This window comes from Bos grunniens, chromosome 8, assembly GCF_055505025.1.
Source record: "Bos grunniens cultivar Pamir isolate PY7600 chromosome 8, Bosgru_T2T1.0, whole genome shotgun sequence".
NCBI lineage: Eukaryota > Metazoa > Chordata > Mammalia > Artiodactyla > Bovidae > Bos > Bos grunniens.
Genome location: NC_141172.1, coordinates 11253436 through 11279579, shown reverse-complemented (window position 1 = coordinate 11279579; position 26144 = coordinate 11253436). Strand labels below are relative to the sequence as shown.

The 26144-nt window shown below is 38.6% G+C and overlaps 2 long non-coding RNA genes across 2 annotated transcripts in view; both read right to left on the bottom strand.

Moving 5' to 3' along the window:
- LOC147366670 (uncharacterized) overlaps window positions 1-26144 on the bottom strand; it is a 927553-nt gene that overhangs the window by 689760 nt on the left and 211649 nt on the right. The window lies entirely within an intron of this gene.
- LOC147366671 (uncharacterized) lies at window positions 1163-14442 on the bottom strand. The gene is made up of 2 exons (XR_015168919.1): window positions 3074-14442; window positions 1163-1348 (listed from the first exon to the last, which is right to left on the bottom strand). It is a non-coding gene; the product is annotated as an uncharacterized LOC147366671 (long non-coding RNA).

The window sequence follows — 26144 nt, the reverse complement described above, 5'->3', positions numbered from 1 at the left end:
GAGTTCTCATGGCACAACCAAAGATCCCACGTCACCGTTAAGACCCAGTGCAATCAAACAGATTTTTTTAATGTGTATATAACATTATTGTCAATAATTTGGGGACTAAAAAGATGAAAGAGCTTAGCCCCTTCCCTTATACAGCAAAATAGAATTTTTGTTAGATGGTACATTATTCTTTCCAGTCTCCATATACTTAGCTATGTGACTGAGCATTTCCTGATTTGTCAAGAGGTATCAAATACCTAAAAGTATGTATTTTTAATGAACTCTAGTGTTATCTTTATGAATTTATCTTGAGGAAAGAATCAGATGTATGTGCATAGGTTTAACCACAAACATACTCATTGAAGCATCATAAACCTCCCAACTGACCAGCCATCTATAACTGGTTAATAACAGCTAACTTATTTGTTCATTTGCCAGAAAATGAACATTATTTTTGTCTCTATAACAGTGTGCATTATTCTCTCTTCAGAGGCATGTAACATGGTAGGTACCTTTTTCAAGATCACACAGCTAAGAGATACATGGCAGGATTGTGGTCCAGATACCTATGTGTTTAGCCAGTGAGCTGTTAGCCCAGTTCACACAAAGCTACCTCTTACCTTCTGAACTGGAGCTCAGCCTCAGCTAAGGCTTATTAGCAAGGCAGTCTTTCTGCAAACTGTATCTAACTGTCCCCTTACCCTTGTTCTTGATCACAACAGCCAATATATTTCCTTCACTGAATGTACCTGAGTGATTTTCTTCTTTAAATCAGTTTTAACAGCTTTATAGGGATGTACCAGAAAATTATTCTAAGAGTGCAATTCAATATTTTTTAAGTAAATTTGCAGAATTGGACAAGCATTACCACAAAACAGTTTTAAAATGTTAATCCCATAAAATTCCACTAAGCCCATTTGCAACCAATCCCAGCTCATATCCCCAGCCCCAGGAAACCAACCATCTCTATAAACTTGTTTTTTTCTGGATGGTTCATGTTAATAGAGTCATACATGAGTCATCCCAAAAAGCATTATTACGACAAATAACAAAACTACCATTTTGGAAATATACTATATACAGTACATGATGCCAAGTGTTTGGGGTACGTGTGGGGTATGTTTTACAACAATTGCTTGTATCTAGGGAAGTAAGACAATCACACGAGGTCTAATAACTAGTAAAAGCATTTGAATTTTTATTCAAGTGTGACTGATTCCAAGCTCTTGACCTGAACACAGGGCTTGTGTTCTCTTCTGAACCTTTATGAATTCAAGATGGTGACCTCAGCTGGTGAGGCAGGGTGGCCTCTTTATAGATGAGAATCTTAGGTTGGGTGGTCAGATTCCCATTCTTGACCCTGTATCCAAAATATGCAAAAATAAAACACGTTACTAAGGAAATATATTTTAGAGCAAGTGAGTTAATAGAAGAACTCTTAACAAATTTGGTCCTTTCTCAATCTGATTACTTTGGCATCTCTAACATTTAAAAGAACTGATTCCTGCAGAGGCTAATAACAGAGAATCTTCTTGTTGAGATATGTCACTTATTCTAACTGCATATTTGCTTATCTAAAAAATGTCTCAGCCACAATTCCAAATTCTTGGTCCTGAAAAGATCAGGGATACCCTGTGGATTCCTCACCCTGAGAGGGCTTGGCTGTTCTCATTTGGGGATATTATTTGTTTAAGCTTTGTATTTGGAATTGGAGCATGGCCAATTAACAACACTGTAACGGGTTCAGGTGGACAGCAAAGGGACACAGCCATACATATCCATGTAGCCATGGCCCCCTGCAAACCCCCCTCCCATTCAGGCTGCCACATGACATTGAGCAGAGTTCCCTGTGCTATACAGTAAGTCCTTTTTGGTTATCCATTTTAAATATAGCAGTGTGTACATGTCCATCCCAAATTCCCTATCCCTTCCCTCCATCCTTACCCCCATGACAGCCATAAGTTTGTTCTCCTAAGTCTGTTTCTGTATTGTATCATTTCTTTTTAGATTCTTGGGGATATTATTGCTCCCTTGTCAAGGAAGGCAATATGTCTTTCTTCCTGGACCCAGGCAACTGGGAAATATTAAATCCAAGCCCTTCTGTTTCCTGTTACACCGAGGGCTCTCTGCTATCTGAGGGCTACTGCAGTGGGACACCACAAGTCAGGATCCTTCAGCCTTTGCAAGCCTGAGGGCTCAGGGGTCTGTAACTCGTGGCTGCCTTTCCCACACTCTTGGGTTCTGGCTATATTCTGGTCTCTGGCCTCCATTACTTTGAGGATATAAACTTGAACAGTGTGCATAGAGTAGTCATACCTCCAAGTGAAAAATCTCGAAGAAGTTATCAAAGACTCCTTGAAAGAGGAAAAATGAGATTTTTTTCCCTCTCACACGGTGTTCAAGATTGCTTCAGAGGAAAGTACTCACAGAAAGACAAGACTGTCAAGGCTGCTAACTTCTGTTCTTGGTAACTGTTGCTCATAACCCTTGGACTGTGAGAGCTGGGACAAAAGCTCATGTATTTTCATATGGAATAAGAGTTCCACATGGTAATCAGTTACTCAATGAAGAGAACTCTCCATTCAATGATACAGCTGAAATTCCCAGGGAACCTCCTTTGAGTGTCTAAGAAATACTTGGGCTTCCCTGGTGCCTCAAACAGCAAAAAATCCTACAGTGCAGAAAACCTGGGTCTGACCCCTGGGTTGGGAAGATCCCCTCGAGGACAGCATGGCAACCCACTCCAGTGTTCTTGCCTGAAGAACTCCATGGACAGAGGAGCCTGGCAGGCTACAGTCCATGGGCCATAAAGAGTCAGACATGTCTGAGCAACTAACACTTTTACTTCACAGGGAACACTCAGACCAAACATTCTCAGAAATAATTACCTTGAGCAGCTATAAATCTCTACTGGTCATGAATTCCACATTTATCCTGCATATGTGAATGTCCATAAGGAAGCCAGTGTCTCTCCTTTACCAGAAATGTCTCAACAGGGACCATTAGCATCAGTGGCAGAAGTCACAGTCTGGGCCGAAATCAGATTTCTAGATGGACTTAGATTTCCCTCCTAGGAAGGACTTACTAATTGTCCAGCAAGGTGTGCATCTCCTGGGCCGCTGGTTTAGCACTTGGGCGTCTCTCTGCTTCTCTACCACTGCTGCTTCTAGGCTTTAGCATTACTCATTCACTACCATTTAATTTCCTATGCCTGTGTTATCTGAGGAGAGAGAGAACACATCTTTTACTTTCATTTTTTCTTCCCCAGAAATGCCATTGAACAGAAGTGCTCTTTCCTTCCTGCTACCAAGACACAATGAAAGGCCAATCCTGGTCCACTCTGCACACTAGACTCACAGGAGGTTGTGTGACCATCACCCTCCATTTCAGTGTGTGTTACAGCCCAGCTCTGCCCTGACCCAGGAGCCTACTTCTCCTCTAGGGGTTTCTGCTTCTTCTCTCTTCTAAAATCGCTTCTTCCCACCTTTTCCCTTCTCTCTGTTTTGTCCTCTTTTTCTCCTCTGACCATTAGTCATCTTAGTTATTTCTGTTATTGTTCCTTTAAAAGTCACTGATTCCTGGGTATCTGTACACAAATGTTACTATTTTAATTCCTTGCTAATTTGATACCTCTTTCTTTATTATCTCTTTAAGAACCTAGCTGCTGCTGCTGCTGCTGCTAAGTCGCTTCAGTCATGTCTGACTCTGTGCGATCCCATAGAAGGCAGCCCACCAGGCTCCTCCATCCCTGGGATTCCCCAGGCAAGAACAATGGAGTGGGTTGCTATTTCCTTCTCCAAGAACCTAGCAGCCCTGGGCTAATGAGAGTAGAAACAAATGGGAAAAAGTCTCAATTAACACACACCTAAAAGACATTCTTAGGTTAAATTTCAGATAGGTAATCCTTAGCTTCCAGTACTGTGACTGCAACATGAGTGAGAGCATGTTGTATACTATGTATCATATAGCCAAAGCAGCAAGTTTTCCTGTTTTATTGCATCTTCTACCTTTTTGGGTAGAAAATTATTTAGTACTTAACCTAACCAGAAACTGGTCCCAAACCCTCTAGCCATTCCGTGGATAAACCATGGCCCTGCTGAAATACTGTTCTGAGAGCAAGGGGGCTACACACTCCACTCGTGGAGTTACCCTGTGTTTATCACAGTAGATAAACATATCAATCTGTAGAGTCTATAGACTCAGATCAAGCTGTAGAGTCTATCTATCCAGAGTTCCATTTGTAAATCACAGCCATACTCCCTGGCTCCCATATAATCCACAGGTCTCTCTATTCCCTTTTTCAAAAGTTGCAGTATCCTTCTCTCCAAAGCTCATTTTAAAAATATGTCCTGCTTATTAGCACTTTTGCACTCATGGTACTAATGAAAATTAGGAAATAATAAAATTCGGCTTCAAGATAACCTTGGTGCGTTTTGGAAATATTTTTTCCCCTTAGGTAAAACTGGACAATCCTTAGTAATTCACATGAAAACTCCAATATCTGAGGAAGCCAGAGAAACCCAAGCTGAGACTTTTACTTGGCCTCTCAGATATGCGAGTATCGCTGTTGGATTGACAGAGTTTGCTGAGCCCAGTTCAAAATGAGCCTCTTTGTCCTCAAGCCCTTACCTTGTTCCCCTAGAAAGCCACCTGCTTTCCTCCTTTCTGTGCACCTCTCTATGAACCCAGGATGTGGATGCTGAGTGGCACCAGCCATTGGAAGCAAGTCTTCTCTCTTTAACCTTTGGAGTCAAAAGCAGCTGAGGGTGTGTTGTGGGGAGAACAAGTTTCCACCTATGCTCTTTGCTCGATGTCATCCTTTTCCACATGGGTATCATGTTGGGGGCCGAAAACGCACAGTGCACACAAGTAAGCAGAGGGCAGGGAAGTGTCCCCCAGAACACCAAGAGTTCCTGAGTATTGAATCCTGCCTCTAACTCATCTGTGTATTCTGTAACATCTGGACCTGCACATAATACATCTTTAAGCAACTGCTCCCTTTAATGGTTGGACAGAGGAAAGGTACAGGTATTATAGGAGATAAGAAGAATCATCTCCACAGCAATAGTGTTTTTGATCAAGCTATCTCCAGACGATAGCATGGGCATCATCTTGTGGTCAGGATAGCTAAGAAGAAAAAAGTGGAAAGCAAATGAATCTTTATGTTTGTACACCTCACCCCCGCCCCACAACACAGATACTGAATATTTATAAAAATTTTTAGACAAAACCGAGTGACTTCATTTTCTTTTCTTTTTTAGGCACCATGATGGAGACTTTCACATGCAGACTTAATTTCTTGTGAAAGCCTGGTGAGGAAGAGAAATGTTTCCTTCTTTTCTTCTAATCTTCTTTATTCCCAGACACTATTGCTAGGAGACTCACCAGCGCGTAGAGCCAGACATGCTTCAGACTAGGTTGGAAATGGGTTTCTCCCTGAGAGCAGCCAGTGCCTGTGGAACTCTTATGCGGGCTCTATTCTGTGCCCCTCCCAATACTCTCAAGTACCATCTGACAGTTATTTTTGCCTCTGACAGTTAACCTCTAAAGTCTTTTCTGTTTTCAGCTAAATCTCTGGCTCCCACAGCTTCATACACTGCCCAAGTCAGTGTGGCTTATCCTCTTCTTCACACCCCTCACCCAGTAGAGTGTCTTAAAATATTTTTGTCCCCTTTGAGAAAATAGCCTCATGATCTTAGTATAAAACTGGAAGAAATCTATCTATCCACCTATTTATAATTTATTTTTCCCAATGCATAATTTCAGGTTTCATCATAATGGTTACCACTAAAGAGAATTTCTACTGATATCCATGTCTTCTTTAGTCCAGTCTTTTAAAAGTTGAAGGAAATCCTAGCTTCCTGTTAGGCAATAACTTCCTGGGCTGCATTCCCTTCTTCTTCAGGGTTAGATGATTTCTCATTCTACCCTCCACTTCCTGAATCATTCCAGGTAAGAAATAAACCAACATAAAAGGCAGAAGCCATTGCTCAGGTAGACAGAAAAATTTATGGCATAATTACCTCATGAAAATTGTGGTTAGCCTGGGGCTCCCACAGAGCAGTCATTTGGTTATTTGCAGGCTCTGTTTCCTCAGGCATAATTGGTCTCCTCTAGAAGGAAAATGGTAACTTCAGCCTTTCTCCACTGAGTAACTTGAGAGTTCTATACCCCATTCCTCCTCATAGAAAGCTTATCTCAATCAGCCCAATCTCTGTCCAAGTAGGGATACCCCAAAACTCACCTCTGCATCAGCAAGCAGTTTCTCTGATATCCTCAATTTCCAGATGCTTCTCCATTCAAAAGTATTTCATTGCAGTTGGTTTTTTAAGGCAGGGTGGACTGATCCTGCAGGTGGGTGGTCTGTCCATGGTGCTCAGATGTGACTGAGTACAATCCACTTGTAAACCTCTAAGACATCATGGGTACAACTTCCAATATTCCTTTACTCTAGGTTTGACTGTTGGGGTCGGAATGTTGCCCAGGTCTAGAGCTTTCTTTACCTCGTCAGTTACTCCCCAGAATTCTGCAGTCCCAGATTAAGTTTACCTAAACCAACTGTCTCTTAGCAGTAGTTTATTTTTCACAAAGGAAATGCTCTCACGTACCCACATTATATCACACCCTTTTAACTACATCTCTATTTGGACATGCATGAATATTTGGTTTGGGAAAAAGTTATCCTCCTAGTCAAAAATACCCTAAATCACTATATCCTCCTGCACATCACCTTCAGGAAACAACTTTTTAGCCACTGAGATGGCTTCCTTATATATTTATATATTTTGTCTTGCTTTCATCTTAAAAAAGAGATGTGTATATAGTTTTAAGTAGCATGTGAAAAACTTTAGTGGCTTAATATGTCATGTCTTCATATGCCATGATATTCTCAATTTCAATTAATTTGAATGAAAATATTTTAATATGAAAAACATAACATTTATGTTACATGTTCTTTTCCTTCTCACTGTAATATTTTGCTCCATTCTTACAAGTTAGATCATGCAATGAGACTTTGAACATTTTAGTAGCCCTTGAAATACATTTACCCACTACCCTTCCAAAAATGTATTAATTGTTTCCCCTACAACCAAAAGTATAGAGGTATGATTATGACCTTTGTGCAGTGCAGTCAGGAAAAACCTTAATAAGGATCCCGAGGTACGATTGAGAAAAATCAGATCTAAAATTCCCAGTCTAAGTTTCAAAAATTCTCTAAAGCGTGACAGGTGACCATTTAACCAAATTCTTTCTTGAACTGTATATATGCCAATTTCCCCTGTTCCTTTATTTTACAATAGCAACAATTTTCAGACTCATATCTAAATGACAGTTTGAAAATACAATCCTCTTTTTTTCCCCTCATATCCTACCTTTGATGTAAAGAAGAAACAAAAACTTGAAAAACACTTTTTTAACAGTAAAATTATTTTCTCTTTTAGAAACCACTGGGCAATTTTACAACTATATGTCATAACACATTTGAAAACAATCAAATTTCTAAAAGCAAATATGTATTATTTTTCAGTATGTGTATGTATGTGTGTGTGTGTGTATCCCGTGTTTACAGTATGTGAAGATTCAAACATATGTAGACAGTGTCTGAGATAATGTTGCAGAAAGCCAACCTTCTTGACATCCTTCAGTGAAGCATTTTCTGGCCTCTAGAGGAGATTGAACAGATTAAGTTTGGCTCAACAGCAAAGCTTCTCTATATCGCAAGATTAAATTAATTTTAATACATTTATCAACTTCTTAGCCTTCTGAATCTATCAGACAGCCATGTTTGCATTTTAGAAACTGCAGTCCTAAGAAAAACATAGTGAAGCTTTCAAAAGTGATGTTCCAATTAAACTTTAAAGTCAGTTGGATGGTACAGGGAGGGAGGAGAGAGGCGGGTTCAGGATGGGGAACATGTGTATACCCGTGGCGGATTCATGTTGATGTATGGCAAAACCAATACAATATTGTAAAGTAATTAATCTCCAATTAAAAGAAATAAATTTATATTAAAAAAGTCATATGTGCAAAGGCAACACTGCTTTCCTTCCTTCGCAATGAACAGACATACAAGATTTAGGAGAAATAGGAAGAAAAATAGAGAAGGAGAAAATAGACTTTATCATTTCACAATTAAAAATGGAGTGATGTAAAGTAACACACCAGGAAAAGTAATGGACTAAGTTATGGTGTTTTTTCCTTACATAATTAGTGTATATGTACATACACACACACATGCATATATATTCACACAAATAGATATTTATACACATACATAGATATACATAAAAACACATGTATCTAAAATTCCTCCAAGTGAAACTGTTTGTTCAGATAAAACAGTATGAAATACTAGAGATAAAAGGCTAGACAGACACATCAGTGCCACTGATGAATGGAATGAGGACTAGAAATGTGGAAGTAAAACCCTTAAACTAACTTTTACAAACTGAATTTCAAAGATGAGAGAAGGATTGAAACCTAATTGGTTATATTCAAATCTCTGCTTCTGAATATTGATCTTGTCATTTGAACTTGCTTCACTCCTATTTATGGGTAATATGGTAAATAAGAACAAACTTCCCTTTTAAACTTTATTTTGAAATTTTGAAATTTATTATAATTTAGCAAGGACACCATTTGGGGGGGAAACTGCAATAAGTCACAGAGAGCAAATTTTATGTTATTGAATTTTCTATTAAGTGAATTCAAGTCACTCATGGAATAAGGGCCATATATGTAAACATAAACAGAGAAGGAAAAAACAAATGAAAGAAGAAAGGAGAAAAAAGAAAATTGAGGATTTTTTTTCTTTATTTTCATCATAGAATAAGGTAATATGCCCAGGATTTTTAATTTCATAGAATTATAAAACAAGTATCTTCCTGCTTCTTATCACCCACTTCTTTGCATAAAGGCTTTATAAAACCCACATTAATGTCAGTATTTTCTTCCTTTTTTCAAAACACTAAAAAGTCTTTGAAGTTGCCTAGGTTCATCTCCAGACAAGGTAATGGCACCCCACTCCAGTACTCTTGCCTGGAAAATCCCATGGACGGAGGAGCCTGGTAGGCTGCAATCCATGGGGTCGCGAAGAGTCGGACACAACTGAGCGACTTCACTTTCACTTTTCCCTTTCATGCATTGGAGAAGGAAATGGCAACCCACTCCAGTGTTCTTGCCTGGAGAATCCCAGGGACAGGGAAGCCTGGTGGGCTGCCGTCTATGGGGTTGCACAGAGTCGGACGCGACTGAATCGACTTAGCCGCAGAAGCAGCAGGTTCATCTTATGTATGATTTCTCTGGATATCCCCCAAAGTATTTACAGGCTCTGTATAATTCATCAGTTTCTCACATCACTCATATCTATTTTCTATTATTTTCTTATTACCATTCTCTTCCTTGCACAAAATAAATAAATTACTTTTAGAACTTTTTTTTTTTTTATCTTTCAATAAAGAAGGACTACAAACTTATTGGGCAAGGTAATGATTATAATTTTTCTCTTCAGTTAAAACTTACTTTTTAAATTAAAATAAATAAATAAATAAAAGAGATAGAAAGTAAACAAACCACTTGGGTAAATGGTAATTCAGACTTAATAATCAGTAACAACTGATTGGTCAGAACTGTACCTGGTCACTACTAGAGAGATCAAACTGAGTGTATTCTAGTTATCTCCACATGGGCAGGATGGATCCTCAAATTGGTTTAGATACTGAGATTGGTGATGCCACACATGTATCAAGAAGCTAATAAAATATTTCCTTCTAAGTATTTCCAAATATGGTTTGAGAGGGAAGGAAGGGCTGACTGACTTAGAGTGTTATGGTGATTGCGGGTAAAAAGGCTGAAGCTTCTGGGGTGAGGTTGAGCATTCTGAACTTTACACTGCAGTCATGGGAGGGAACACTTAGTTTTTTGTTTTTTTTTTTTTTTTTTATCAGATTGTCCAGATAAAGAATAAAAAGAGGGATGGAGCTTGAAAGTTGTTAGCAGTTAAATGTCAAAAAAGGAATCAGAATCTTTATCGCAAGTGATAAAAAAAAAAAAATCCTCAGGTGACTTCTGGAATGGGATTAAAAAAAAAAAACACACACTATAGAAACTTATGAACAAATAAAGCAAATTAGCTTTGGGCTCAATACACGCATTTGATTATATCTTGCTCTTAAATGTTTCATAATTTCCTTTTTTCCATAGTTAAGATATGGATGTTAAGATGGTTAAACTGCTCTGGCATCTCTATCATATTAACCATCAGGGCTCATTAACTCATCCAGTTATTAGACAGTTATCTTTTTACTCACGTATCATTCTGTGATCAATGAAAATAAAATATGCAGAGGAAAAACTTAGCTGAAATATATGTACAATAGTAAAATATAAATTATTTCTGCTTAAAAAGGGCTCCCCTTATTCTAAATAATAATTCTGTAAAATCAGAGGTTATATGAATCAATGACTTAACAAGAATTAGTAAATTAAAAGTGGTGGGGAAATTTCCTTGCAGTGCAGTGACTAAGACACAACACCACTGACGCAGGAGGCCTGGGTTTGACCTCTGGTTGGGGAATTAAGATCCCATATGCAGCTCAGCACCCCCATATGGGGCTTCCCTGGTGGCTCAGAGGGTAAACCGTCTGCCTGCAATGTGGGAGACTGGGGTTCTATCCCTGGGTCGGAAATGGAAACCCACTCCTGTACTCTTGCCTGGAAAATCCCATGGACAGAGGAGCCTGATAGGCTACAGTCCATGGGGTCACAAAGAGTTGGACAAGACTGAGCGGCTTCACTTTGACTTTCATGCAGCTCAGCACAGCCACAAAATAAAAATAAATAAAAGTAAACTTTAAAAGATTTATTTTAAAAAGTGCTGGGAGAATCAGAATTGAAAGAAGGAAAAACTTGGGATTCTTATCCCATAAAAACACAAACAGTGATTTCAGATTTAATGTGAATACAGTAAGTTTTTAAAGCTCCTAAACTGAGAACATTCAGCTAACATCACAGGATACATGACTTTCTATGTTAGAAATCAGCATACTGGAAGACTGACAGACTCGACAACATAAAAACAGTTATTGTGATGCTGGAAGCACTGGTAATAACAATATTAAGAGTAGTAATGCCTCTAAGTCAATCATAATTAAAAGAAAAGAATACATTGGAAAAATATGGACAACTATCATTTTATGTATAGAGCTTAAATATTATAAGAAGAAGCCTTCAATAGCTAATTAGACAAAGAAATACTATAAAGAGATAATTTTAAATGAAGACAAAAACAGAAGATGTGATCCTAACACAGAAAATAGACATGAAAAGAGAGCCAAAGAAAGGCAAAGAACTCTGGGATAGCAGTTTTAAACTAAGATTAGAGAATGATTATATAATACATTATCCAATCTGTATAAAGCAAGATGGACACTAGAAGTGTTACTATTGGAAGCACAAGGGCTCCAATCAAGATGTCAAGCTAAAAGGATGCAGAGCTTACCTCCTCCCACAAACATCAGAAATACATCTATATGTGGTAAAAATTAAAAAAAAAAAAAGAAGCTACTGAATGCTGGCAGAAGATATTAGATATCTAAAAATGCAGAAGGATCTCTATGTACCTGTGGAAAATTCTTAAAGAAATGGGAATACAAGACCACCTTTCCTGCCTCCTGAGAAATGTGTATGCCAGTCAAGAAGCAACAGTTAGAACCATACATGGAACAATGGACCGGTTTGTAATTGTGAAAGGAGTACATCAAAGCTGTATATTGTCACATTGCTTTTTAAACTTATATGCAAAGTACATCATGCGAAATGTTGGGTTGGATGAAGCACCAGCTGCAATCAAGATTGCTGGGAGAAATATCAATAAAATCAGTTATGCAGATGATACCACCCTTAGGCAGAAAGCAAAGAGGAACTAAAGAGCTTCTTGATGAAAGTGAAAGAGGAGAGTAAAAATGTTGGCTTGAAACTCAATGTTCAAAAACTAAGATCATGGCATTCAGTCCAATCATTTCATGGCAAATAGATGGGGAAACAATGGAAACCATGACAGACTTTATTTTTTTGGTCTCCAAAATCACTGCAGATGGTGACTGTAGCCATGAAATTAAAAGACACTTGCTCCTTGGAAGAAAAGCTATGACCAACTTAACAGCATATTAAAAAGCAGAGATATTACTTTGCCAACAAATGTCCATCTAGTCAAAGCTATGGTTTTTCCAGTAGTTATGTATGGATGTGAAAACTGGACTATAAAGAAAATTGAGTGCTGAAGAATTGATGCTTTTGAAGTGTGGTGTTGGAGAAGACTCTTGAGAGTCCCTTAGACTGCAAGGATAACCAACCAGTCTACCCTAAAGGAAATCAGCCCTAAATGTTCATTGGATGGACTGATGCTGACACTGAAACTCCAATATGTTGGACACCTGATGCAAAGAACAGACTCACTGGAAAAGACCCTGATGCTGGGAAAGCTTGAAGACTGGAGGAGAAGAGAGCAACAGAGGATGAGATGGTTGGATGGCATCACCAACTCAATGGACATGAGTTTGAGTAACTCCAGGAGATGCTGAAGGACAGGAAGCCTGGCATGCTGCAGTCCATGGCACAAAGGGTCACAAAGGTCACAGGACTCAATAACTGAACTAAACTGAACTCCATACAACTGGGTAGGATGAAAGGCAAAAGAGGCGGGATATCAGAACTGCATATATGTCTCCTAGACAGAGCTGTGAAAGAGGAAATGAGGGAACATTTCCTGGGAGAGAGAGCTGGGAGAACAGCTGGGACTGAAAGTGAGCTTCAGAGGTGCAAGAGGAGAGTGGAGAAGCCAGTTTGCAGCAGGCAGAACATAGAGAGACCAGCGCAGATGGCCCATGCCACCGTCCTGCACTCCCCAGCCTGAGACACCGTCAGCTGGTGCACACAGGGCCAGAGTGCTGAAAATCAGGTTTCAGAGGACAGACCCAGGCAGAGGACTGTGGTTGGCTGCATGACAGCCTGAAGTGGCTGGAGTCTGGAACGGCGGCAACCAGGAGTACAGAGTAGTTCAGTTCATCCATAAACGGGAAGTGTCATTATTAAAGAGTATAGGAAGGAAGGGGTGGGGCCCACCGAACAGCCTCTCTGAGGCTGTTGCAGCTGGTGCAGCACTGTCTCTAAAAGCCCAGGGAGTGCATGAATGCTGCGGTGGTGGGGGGCGTGGTGCCCACATGCCGTGGCAGGGCTGAAGTCAGATGATTCCCAGAGGCTTGTCATTTAGGAAGCAGGGCTGAAATCTGAGCCCTCTCCACATGGCTGTACGATCTGTGGACTTATGCCACCGCTGCCAGCTTTGCAAACTCAGTGCCTGAGGACACCCAAGTGAACTACAGGTGTCCTGTGGTTGGGACATGTCCAGCCTTAGCAGCTGTGGATTTTGTGGATGTGTGTACATGGAGGCTGGGTGGGGCCTGTCTGCTTTCATTGCAATGAAGACACAACCATGCAGAATCTTTGGGATGCAGCAAAAGCAGTTAGTTCTTAGAGTGAAGTTCATGGTAATACAGGCCTCCTTAAAAAAAAAAAAAAAAAAGAAAGAAAAATCTCAAATAAACAACCTAAGCTACCAACTAAAAGAATTACAAAAAGAAAAACAAAACCTACAGTCAGAAAAAGGAAAGAAATAATAAAGATCAGAGGAAATAAATAAGATAGAGGTTAAACAACAATAGACAAAATCAACAAAACCAGTATCTGGTTCTTTGAAAGGATAAATAAAACTGAAAAACCTCTGGCCAGGCTCACCAAGAAGAAAAGAGAGAGGATTCAAATAAAATAAGAAATGAAAGATGAGAAATAATAACTGATACTACAGAAATAGGCAAAAAGCCTTTGGAGAATACTATGAACAATTAGCTGTCAAAAAATCTGACAACCTAGAATAAATGGACAAGTTTCTAGAAACCTATAGCCCACCAATATTGAATCATGGAGAAATAGGTAATTTGAACAGATCAATTACTAGAAGTGAAATAGAATCTGTAATAAACTTCCTACAAACAGGAGTCCAGGGCCAGATGGCTCCACAGGTAAATTCTACTGAACACAGAGAGAAGAACATAAACCAACCCTTCTAAAAAACTCATCCAAAAAACTGAGGAGGAAGGAACATCCCCAAAGACATTCTATGAAGCTACTATCACTCTGGTTCCAAAACCAAAGACGCTACTAAAAAAAGAAAATTAGAGGCAGAAGACCTAAACAGACATTTCTCCAAAGAAGACATACAGATGGCCAATAGGCACACAGAAAGATGTCCAGCATGAATAATTATTACAGAAATGCAAATCAAAACTACAGTGAGATGTCACTTCACATCAGCCAGAATGGCTATCATCAAAAATCCACAAACAATATTAAATTACCCAGGTCTTTTGCCATAGAACTAAAGTTTATATTGAATCACAAAAGAGAGTACTGCCAAAGCAATTCTGAAGAAAAAATTGGAAAACCACATGAAAATCAATTCAATTTAAAGACACCATATTACCACGCACAAAAATTAACTCAAAATTGTTTAAAGATTTAAATATGAGACACACCATGAAACCTCTAGAAGATAACATAAATCATACTAATGATTTCTGACATAAATCATACCAATGTTTTCTCAGGTTAGGTCCCAAGACAATAGAAATAAAATAAAAATAAGCAAATGAACCTAATCAAATGTACAAGGTTTTGTATGGCAAAGGAAACCATGAACAATATGAAAAGATACCCTATGGACTGGGAGAAAATATTTGCAAATGATGCAACCAACCAGGATTTAATTAGTGCCTCACGTCTGACTCTCTTGTAACCCCATGGACTGTAGCATGCCAGGCTCTTCTGTCCATGGAATCCTGCAGGCAAGAATACTAGAGTGGGTAGCCATTCCCTTCTCCAGGGGATTTTTCCCAACCCAGGGACTGAACCTGGGTCTCCTTCATTGCAGGTGGATTCTCCACTGTCTGAGCCACCAGGGAAACCCACAAAATATATAATAAATAGCCCATACAACTCAACAATAATAATAAAAAAATTTAAATGGGCGAAATAGTCACTTAACCAAAGAAGACATACAGATAGACAATAAGCACATGAGAAGATGGTCATCATCACTAATTAATAGAGGAATGTAAATCCAAACTGTTATGAGGTAGCACCTCATACCAGTCAGAATGGCCATCACTGAAAAATCTACAAATAGTAAGTGGTAGATAGGATGTGGAGAGAATGGAACCCTCCCACACGGCTGGTGGAAACATAAATTAGCACAGCCATTACAGAAAACAGTATAGAGGTTGCTTAACACACTAAAAGCAGAGTTATTATATGATCCAGCACTTCCACTCCTGGGCACATATCAAAACAAAACTATAATTTGAAAATATGCATGTATCCCTATGTTCATAGCAGCACTGCTCACAAAATCCAGGATATGGAAATGACCTAAAGGTCCACTGACAGATAAATGTCAATGATAAATGGATAATGGAGATGTGATGTGTGTATATATGTGTGTGTGTGTTTACACACATAAATACACACACAGTGGGATATTACTCAGCCATAAAAAGAGAATCAAATAATGCCATTTGCAGCAACATGGACGGACCCAGACACTATACTACTAAGTGGAATAATTTAAAAAGAGAAAGGTAAATACCATATGATATTACTTTACGTGGAATCTAAAATATGATACAAACAAACTTACCCACGAAACAGAGAAAGACTCATAGACAGAGAAAACAGCCTTATGGTTGCCAAAGGGGAGGTGGGTTGGGAAAGGGAATGGAATGGGAGTTTGCGATTAGCAGATGCAAACTACTATATATAGTATGGATACACAAAAAGGTATAGTATAGGGAACTATATTCAGTGTCCTGTGATAAATCATGAAGAAAAAAATGAAAAAGTACACATATGTGTAATTGAATCAGCAGAAACTAATGGAACACTGTAAATCAACTATACTTCAATAAATACATATTTTAAAAAATTTAAAAAATGAACATGCATCTACATATTCATAGCAGCACTGTTTATGATTGCCAAGATATGGATGCAACCTAAGTGTCCATCGACAGATGAATGGATAAAGAACATGAGGTAAGCGTATAAATGAAATACTACTTAGCCAAAAGGAATGGTTTTGCCAACATAGATGGACTTGGAAGGATTATGCTAAGTGAAATAAGTCAGAGCAATATTTATATGTGGAATGGAAAAAATGCAATAAATTAGTGAATATAACACAAAGGCAGCAGATTCACAGATACAGAGAACAAACCAGTGGTTACCAGTGGAGAGGGGAGGAGGAGGGGCAATACAGGAGTAGGCGATTAAGAGTTATAGATTATTATACTGTAAAATAACTGCAAGGATATCCTGTACAACACAGGGAATATGGCAAGTATCTTACAATAACTACACATCTAACGTCACCTTTAAAAAGTGAATCATAGCAGTGTACATCTATAAAATATAATACTCTACATCATTAATATTTCAATTTTGAAAGATTCCTGCTTTCACTGAAAATAAAACAAACAAAAAAAAGCATGAATAGGGATACTTGGATGAGTCATTTATCAAACCACAAAAGAGTCTCAAAATATACACTCATTATATTAGTAACTGAATTTCTGCTATATCTTATGGTTAAATAAGACATAAATCTAGAATAAAATAACTTTATGGACTAATATTCAAGTCATTTATAATAATATTTTGTTATTAAATAATTACAGAACATCCAGTCTTTGATAATAGTCAAAGAGCTTTTTTTAAAAAAAATATATTATGTATCCATTGTATGATACATAATGCCTGCATTAAAATACAGTACCTTTAAAAATCAGGAAAATACCTGAAAATTCTTAATCAGACATATTTTAAAGCAAAGCAAACATCTGAACATTAAAGATAATCACTAGACTGTAAGCTCCACAAGGGATGAAGGGTTTTGTTATTCATACTGTCACTGTAGATTACTGCTATATCCCTACCACGTAAAATAGAGGCTGGCAGCAAAGCTGGCATTCAACAAATGTTTGTTTAATTAATTAGAAAAATGTATTATATTCCTTTCACATAGAGAAACAGACCAAAATATTAACTATAATTATAAATATGTGATGAGATTATGGACGTTTCCTTTCTCCCTAATAGCATGTCAAGAACTTTTAAATTTGACTTGTGAAAATAAAATCACTTTTAAAAATACTGATTTCATTATAAAGTCAATACAAGCATATTTTCTTTTAAGAATAAAATAATTAAAAAAAATTACCATATAATTTCAGTTATTCTTATCACTTAAGGTATTGCTTTTAAATCAGATTTGTGGGCATACATTGTCAAGTATTGTATTTCCCTGTTGCTCAGATGGTAAAGCATCTGCCTACAGTGCGGGAGACCCAGGTTCAATCCCTGGGTTGGGAAGATCTCCTGGGGAAGGAAATGGCAACCCCCTCCAGTATTCTTGCCTAGAAAATCCCATGGACTGAGGAGCCTGGTAGGCTACAGTCCATGGGGTCGATAAGAGTCGGACACAACTGAGCAACTTCACTTCACTATTGTCAAGTATTAGGCATAGATCATGCCATTTTACCTTTCAGTATATATATTACTCTTTAGTTAGCACCTGTGCTTGTGTCTGTTTTGTATTCATAATCATCCGTGTTAATGGATGTTGAATACTTCTTTGAACGAATTGTTATCAACTAATCTTTGTTGAGTGTGATGGTTAAGTTTCTGTGTCAGTTTCAATGAATCATGAGGTACCCAGATACTTAGTAAAATATTATCATGGATGTTTCTATGAGGGTTTTTTTCCAGATGAGACTAATGTTTAAATTGGTAGACTCAGTAAAGGAGATCACCCTGCCTAATGCTGGTAGTCCTCATTCAATCAGCTGAAACCTGAATAAAAGAAAAAGGCTGACCTTCTCCACAGTAAAAGAATTTCCAGCCTGAATGCCTTTGAACTGGGACACTGGCTCTTCCTGGATCTCAAACCTACTGGCCTCTGAACTAACTACACCATTAGCTGTCCCAGTTTTCAGGCTTGAATGCACAATACACACATACACACACATTTCGAGATCTATGCCCAGCAAAAGCATCATTCATGATGATGGAGAGCTTAAGATAACCTCATGTGTGCACGCTCAGTTTCTTCAGTTGTGTCTGCCTCTTTGCTACTCTATGGACTATAGCCCGCCAGGCTCCTCTGTCCATGAGATTCTCCAGTCAAAACTACTGGAGTAGATTGCCATGTCTTCCTCGAAGGGATATCTCCAACCCAGGGATTGAACCAGTGTTCAGTTCAGTTCAGTCACTCAGTCGTGTCTGACTTTTGTGACCTCCTAAACTGCAGCATGCCAGGCTTCCCTGTCCATCACCAACTCCCAGACCCTGCTCAAACTCATGTCCATCGAGTCAGTGATGCCATCCAACCATCTCACCCTCTGTTGTCCCCTTTGCCTCCTGCCCTCAGTCTTTCCCAGCATCAGGGTCTTTTCCAGTGAGTCAGTTCTTCAAATCAGGTGGCCAAAGTTCTGGAGTTTCAGCTTCATCATCAGTCCTTACAATGAACATTCAGGACTGATTTCCTTTAGGACTGACTGGTTTGATCTCCTTGCAGTCCAAGGGACTCTCAAGAGTCTTCTCTAACACCACAGTTCAAAAGCATCAATTCTTTGGCACTCAGCTTTCTTTATGGTCCAACTCTCACATCCATACATGACTACTGAAAAACCACAGCTTTGACTAGACAGACCTTTGTTGGCAAAGTAATGTCTCTTCTTTTTAATATGCTGTCTAGGTTGGTCATAGCTTTTCTTCCAAGGAGCAAGGGTCTTAATTTCATGCAGTCACCATCTTCAGTGATTTTGGAGACCAAGAAAAATGTATCTACTGCATCGTAGGTGGATTCTTCACCCACTGAGAGTCACCTGGGAAGCCCAAGATAACCTCAGACTTCAATCCCTGGGTTGGGAAGATCCCCTGAGGAGGATATGGCAATCCACTCCAGTAGGCTTGCCTGGAGAATCCCCATGGATAGTGGAGACTGGCAGGCTACAGTCCATGGAGTTGCAAAGAGTCGACACAACTGAGCAACTAAGCACAGCACAGCACAAGGTAAAAAATGGACATCTTAGCACCATTATGCCTACCTTAAAAGAGAGCCTAACAAAGTTGAAAGAGAGGGGAATAACAACAAAAAATAATCTTAGGATATCAGGAAAAATATAACTTGGCAAACATAATGAAAAATGGAATAGGCATGCCTCTTACTCTTGAGTTTTTAAAACTGTGTTTGATGGTTGAAACAAAAGATATAATGCTTTCTGATGTGACTTTTATATACAGAGAGAGAACATTTAAGACAATTAGATTATAAATAGGGAGAACAAAGGAACACAAAGGGAAGTAAGATTTCTACTTGTCACTTAAACTGGTTAAGTGACAACCCTTGTAGACTGTTATAAGCTACATATCTGTAATATAATACCTAGAGAAAACAATAAAAATGCTATACATAGATATATGCTCAAAAACACTACAGATAAATCAGGTAAGAGTTCTAAATTTGATCAAGAAATATACAAGCAAGAGCAAAGAAATAACTGAGAAATAACATAAAAAAAGAAAGTGGCATGCTTAAGCCCTAAAATATCAATAACTATATCTATTATAAAATTTCTAGATTCACCAAAAAAAGAGAGATTAGCAAAGTGGAATTAAAAAACATGACCCAATTATATTCTGTCTATAATAAACTCACTTCAAATATAACAATATAAGCAGGCTGAAAGAAAAATGTAGAAAATATATACAATGCAAATATCAATCAAAAAAAGCAAAAGTGTCTCTATGAGTATAAAATAAATGTGATTTTAAAACCAAAGAATATCACCAGAGAGGGAGAAGGACATTATACAATGATTGAAAAGAGCCATTCCACCAATGATACACATAATCCTAAGTGTGCACATGTCAAACAATACCCTAAAAATCACTGAAAAATAAAAAAGATAATCTCAAAAATATGTGGAAATTAAAAAACACACTTCTAAATAATCCAGATATCAAAGAGGAAGTATCAGGAAAACAAAAATTTCATTGAACTATATTAAAATGAATATAAAACATATCAACATTTGTGAGATAGTTATTTTAGAAACAAGAGTGATATTTTTATGGATTTACACACACTATGCCCTGGAGAAGGAAATGGCAACCCACTCCAGTACTCTTGCCTGGAAAATTCCATGGACTGAGGAGCCTGGTAGGCTACAGTCCATGTGGTAGCAAAGAGTAGGACATGACTGAGCAACTTCACTTTCACTTTCACACACATTATGTAGGAGGAAATAACACACTTCTAATCTTGAGCTCCCATGGCGATAATAAACCAAGAAGAGTAAAATAAATCCAAAGCAAAAAGGAAAAAAAAAAGTACTAAACATAAGAATATAAACCAATAATATTTAAAATAACAGCAATAAAGAAAGATCATCAGAACAAACAGCTGGTACTTTGAAGAGATCAATAAAATAGATAAATCTCTAGCAAGAATGACAGAAAAAAAGAGAAGATTCAAATTACTAAAATTACCAATATCAACAATTAAGTAGAGGATTATCACTATAAGGGACCCCAAAGATACCAAAAGGATGACAAAGAAATGCTGCCAATACCTCTACACACATATTATAAACTTGATGAAATGAGCCACTTCCTCAAAAAGGCTTTTACAACTCACCTAATATAAAATAGATAGTTTGAATAGCTCTGTAACTAACAAAGACATTTAATCTGCAATCATCAAAACAAACTCACTCTCAATAAATTCCCAATATCAACATTCTCACTGAATAATTCTACCAAGCACTTAATTAACACTAATAAACTATATGGGCTTCCCTGGTGGCTCTTTGGTAAAGAATCTATCTGCCTGTCAATGCAGGAGACGCAGAAGATGTGGGTTTGATCCCTGGGGCAGGAAGATACTTGGAGTAGAAAATGGCAACCCACTCCAATATAGAGAAGGAAATGGCAACCCACTCCAATATTCTTGCCTGGAGAATCCCAGGGACAGAGGAGCCTGGTGGGCTGCTGTCCATAGGGTCGCACAGAGTCAGACACGACCGAAGCGACTTAGCAGCAGCAGCAGCACTTCAGTACTCTTGCCTGGGAAATCTCATGGACAGAGGAGCCTGTTAGGTTACAGTCCCTGGAGTCACAAGGAGTCAGACACAACTGAGCAACTGAGCACAAATACACTGTAAGACCCTTTGATATTGATGATCCTCTTTTTTATTCCACAGAACTTAGGACCATGCCTAGTATGATAATATACACACATATACAAAATATATATGTGTGTGTGTGTGTTTATATATATATATGTATTTATAAATAAAAGAAACACAACATTAAACATATTGAACTGTTTTCCTACTTAAATTCTATGTTAATTTGCATTTAGCTATGCATAATTTCTTACGCTGAAAAATACTTAAAAACCTTTCCCCTCTTTTTAGATAGCTCCACTATTTTATTTTCTCTCAGGAAAAAAAATAATAAAGAATTAATTAATTGTGCCAATACATATTAAATAGCATTATTTTTCCTGAATTGTTCTTTTTCTTAGTTAATATTATTCAATACTATTCCATTTAACATGCTGTAAAATGAAGCACAGGAAATAGAAGATTAAGATTGGATCCTTCTTTCCCTTTATCAGAATCCTAAATTTAATATGTAAACGATTTTATACTTAAAACAGTAATTTATGGAATTCTTTAACATAGTACTTCATGGCATTCCTTAACACACGTATGATATAAAAACGTCTTATATGCCTTTAAAGGAGTAATTTTTCTTTAAGATGAGTAAGCTTTCTTCCTCAGAATGGACACTATGGAAATGTGTACTAGAAAATGAAGAGATCCTTGAATAGTCACTTAAAGACCCTATAATTTACTAGATAAGTGATGAACAGACTTCGAAAATTTTAGAGAAAAGTGGCACCTAAAGAAGGTCGACGTAAATTTACTGGATAAACTGAAGTGAAGAAAGCTTGGTAAAAAGGAATCCGGTGAGAATTCTCTGCAGCAGTAGTCAGGAATAAGTTGATTGTGTCTGAATTAGTTCATGAGGTACAAGAGTGAAAGAAAGTGACATGATGAAGAAAAAGTCAGTAAGACTTTGGGAGTGATTTGATTCCTTTTGTAAGAACTGAATATAGCAGCAGGTTTTAGAGACAAGGGGCTTCCCTTATAACTCAGTTGGTAAAGAATCCGCCTGCAATGCAGGAGACCCTGCTTCAATTCCTGGGTCAGGAAGATCCCCTGGAGAAGGGATAGGCTACCCACCCCAGTATTCTTGGGCTTCCCTTGTGGCTCAGCTGGTAAAGGATCTGCCTGCAATGTGGGAGACCTGGGTTTAATCCCCGGGTTGGGAAGATCCCCTGGAGAAGGGAAAGGGTACCCACTCCAGTATTCTGGCCTGGAGAATTCCATGGACTATACCTGCAAAGGATCGGACATGACTGAGTGACTTAGAGACAAATTTTATTTTATATTGATTAATTTTCAGCCACAAGTAAATTCTCTTCAGAATTAGGAAATATATCAGTTTCCTATTGCTACTAAATAAATTGCCACAATCTCATTACCATTATAAAACACCACGTTACTTATAGTTTTGGAAGTCAAAATCCAGAATCAGCCTCACTGAGCTAAAGTCAAGGCCTTGGCAAGAACTGGTTCCTTCAGAGACTGAGAAGAGCCTGTTTCTTTAACTTCTCCAACTTCTAGAAGTCACCTTGAACATTCCTTGGCTCATGCTCCCTGCCTTTTGCTTTCTTTGTCACATTTCTAACTACTACTCACTCTGATTCTTCTGCCTCCCTAAGAACACTGTGTTAACAATGGGCCAACTTAAATAACCCAGCACAGGCTTCCAAGGTGGCACAGTGCTAGAGAATCTGCCTGCCAATGCAGGCGACACCAAGTTTGATCCCTGGGTTGGGAAGATTCCTTGGAGTAGGAAAGGGCAACTCACTCCAGTATTCTTGCCTGGAAAATTCTATGGACAGAGGGGCCTGGCAGGCTACAATCCATGGGGTCAAAAAGAGTAGGACACAACGGAATGACTGCCCTCAGATTGTTACCAAACCAAATAATCCAGGATACTCTTACCATTTCAAGACTCTGAACCTAATCACATCTGCAAATTCCTTTTTGCCCTAACAAGTAACATAATCATGCTGCTGCTGCTGCTAAGTCGCTTCAGTCGTGTCCGACTCTGTGCGACCCCATAGACCGAAGCCCACCAGGCTCCCCCGTCCCTGTGATTCTCCAGGCAAGAACACTGGAGTGGGTTGCCATTTCCTTCTCCAATGCATGAAAGTGAAAAGTGAAAGTGAAGTCGCTCAGTCGTGTTCGACTCCTAGCAACCCCATGGACTGCAGCCCATCAGGCTCCTCCACCCACGGGATTTTCCAGGCAAGTGTACTGGAGTGGGGTGCCATTGCCTCCTCTGAACATAATCATAGGTTCTTAGAATTAGGACATGGAGCCATTATTTACCCTATACCAGCTATGAGATGTTGTGTCTGGGGGAGAGGTAGGGTTTAAGATAAATATTTGAGAGTTATTAACTTGGTCTGAGAGTTTATATTCTACACGCAAATAAAATATACAGACTAGAATTTTAAAGAAAACAGGAGGAGGAAGAGGGCATTGGAAAGACTACAATTAGTAGGAAGAAGATGAGGAGTTAGAGTAATGGAAACATCAAAGTGGAGCCTGAAGCCTAAAGTCATTCAAGTGAATTTTGTGAAATTAATTGACCAACTTTGCCAGACAGTGAGACCTTAAGAGAAAGCTGATTAAATCTTACTGAATTTACCCTCAGTTCAGTTGCTCAGTCTTGTCCAACTCTTTGCGACACCATGAATCACAGCACGCCAAGCCTCCCTGTCCATCACCAACTCCTGGACTTCACCCAAACTCATGTGCATCGAGTCGTTGATGCCATCCAGCCATCTCATCCTCTGCCATCCCCTTCTCCTCCTGCCCCCAATCCCTCCCAGCATCAGGGTCTTTTCCAATGAGTCAAATCTTTGCATGACGTGGCCAAAGTATTAGAGTTTCAGCCTCAGCATCAGTCCTTCCAATGAACCCCCAGGATTGATCTCCTTTAGGACGGACTGGTTGGATCTCCTTGCAAGGGATTCTCAAAAGACTTCTCCAACACCATAGTACAAAAGCATCAATTTTTCAGTGCTCAGCTTTCTTCACAGTCCAACTTTCACATCCTTACATGACTACTGAAAAACCATAGCCTTGACTAGACGGACCTTTGTTGGCAAAGTAATGTTTCTGCTTTTCAATGTGGTATTTAGGCTGGTCATAACTTTCCTTCCAAGGAGTAAGCATCTTTTAATTTCATGGCTGCAATCACCATCTGCAGTGATTTTGGAGCCCAAAAAAATAAAGTCTGACACTGTTTCCCATCCATTTCCCACTAAGTGATAAGACCAGATGCCATGACCTTAGTTTTCTGAATGTTGAGCTTTAAACCAACTTTTTCACTCTCCTCTTTCACCTTCATCAAGAGGCTTTTTAGTTCCTCTTCAATTTCTGCCATAAGGGTGTTGTCATCTGCATATCTGAGGTTATTAATATTTCTTCTGGCAATCTTGATTCCAGCTTGTGCTTCTTTCAGCCCAGGATTTCTCATGATGTACTCTGCATATAAGTTAAATAAACAGGGTGACAATATACAGCCTTGACGTACTCCTTTTCCTATTTGGAACCAGTCTGTTATTCCATGTTCAGTTCTAACTGTTGCTTCCTGACCTGCATACAAATTTCTCAAGAGGCAGGTCAGGTGGTCTGGTATTCTCAACTCTTTCAGAATTTTCCACAGTTTATTGTGATCCACACAGTCAAAGGCTTTGGCATAGGCAATAAATCAGAAATAGATGTTTTTCTGGAACTCTCTTGCTTTTTTGATGATCCAGCGGATGTTGGCAACTTGATCTCTGGTTCCTCTGCCTTTTCTAAAACCAGCTTGAACATCTGGAAGTTCACGGTTCATATATTGCTGAAGCCTGGCTTGGAGAATTTTGAGCATTACTTTACTAGCGTGTGAGATGAGTGCCTTAAAAGTGCTATTTCAAAAAACAGTTTTAAGGATGGGAGTGAGACTGACAATCAACAAGTTATAAAGTGGAGAATGCATATTTGAACATGATCTTGAACTATAGTGGGTGACAGGCTTCCCAAGTGGTGCTAGTGGTTAAGAACCTGCCTGCCAATACAGGAGATGTAACAGACCCAGGTTGGATCCCTGAGTAGGGAAGAAGGAAATGGCTACCTACTCCAGGAATCTTGCCTGAAGAATCCCATGGACAGAGGAGCCTGGTGGGGTACAGTCCATGGGATGACACAAAGTCGAACACAACTGAAGCGACGTACATGCAGGCACACAACTCTTTTAGTTGTTTGTTGTATAATCGGTGGTAACTTCTCTGAATCTCACATTTATCACATTTAACACAGAAATAATGATACCTGTCTTGCAGGGCTGTTAAGGTATTTAAAGGTGATAATAATTATGAAAGTGTTCAGTACATTTTCATCAAATGTAGGTTTGTCACTAGGAAGACACAATTATAGATTCAAAAAAAGGTTCCACCTTTATCTCTGAAATGGAAAAATTACAAATGGCAGATTCAGAGACAGGATTGTTTTGCAAACATGGAAAACATTAACAGAGGGAATGACACAGGAGAGCACATCATTAAGATAAGTTCAGCAGAAAATCTGGTGTGGGTTTGTGGTAGATATCATCAAAGTCTTGCATTTTCTCTAGAGAAGTCAAGATGTTGAGTATGGTCATGATAACTATTGGGAGAACTTCCTAATTAGGAGTCCTAGTTAAACATTCTCCTGCTTCTAGAACTGAAAGATGGACTGTTGAATTCTGTGATTTTAACTGAAAAAAAAAAAAAATCTAAGGATGGAATCCTGGCACTATGAATGTTAAGATTTATGAAAATAATGATTACCCTTGAACAGTAAGTTCAAGGGTCC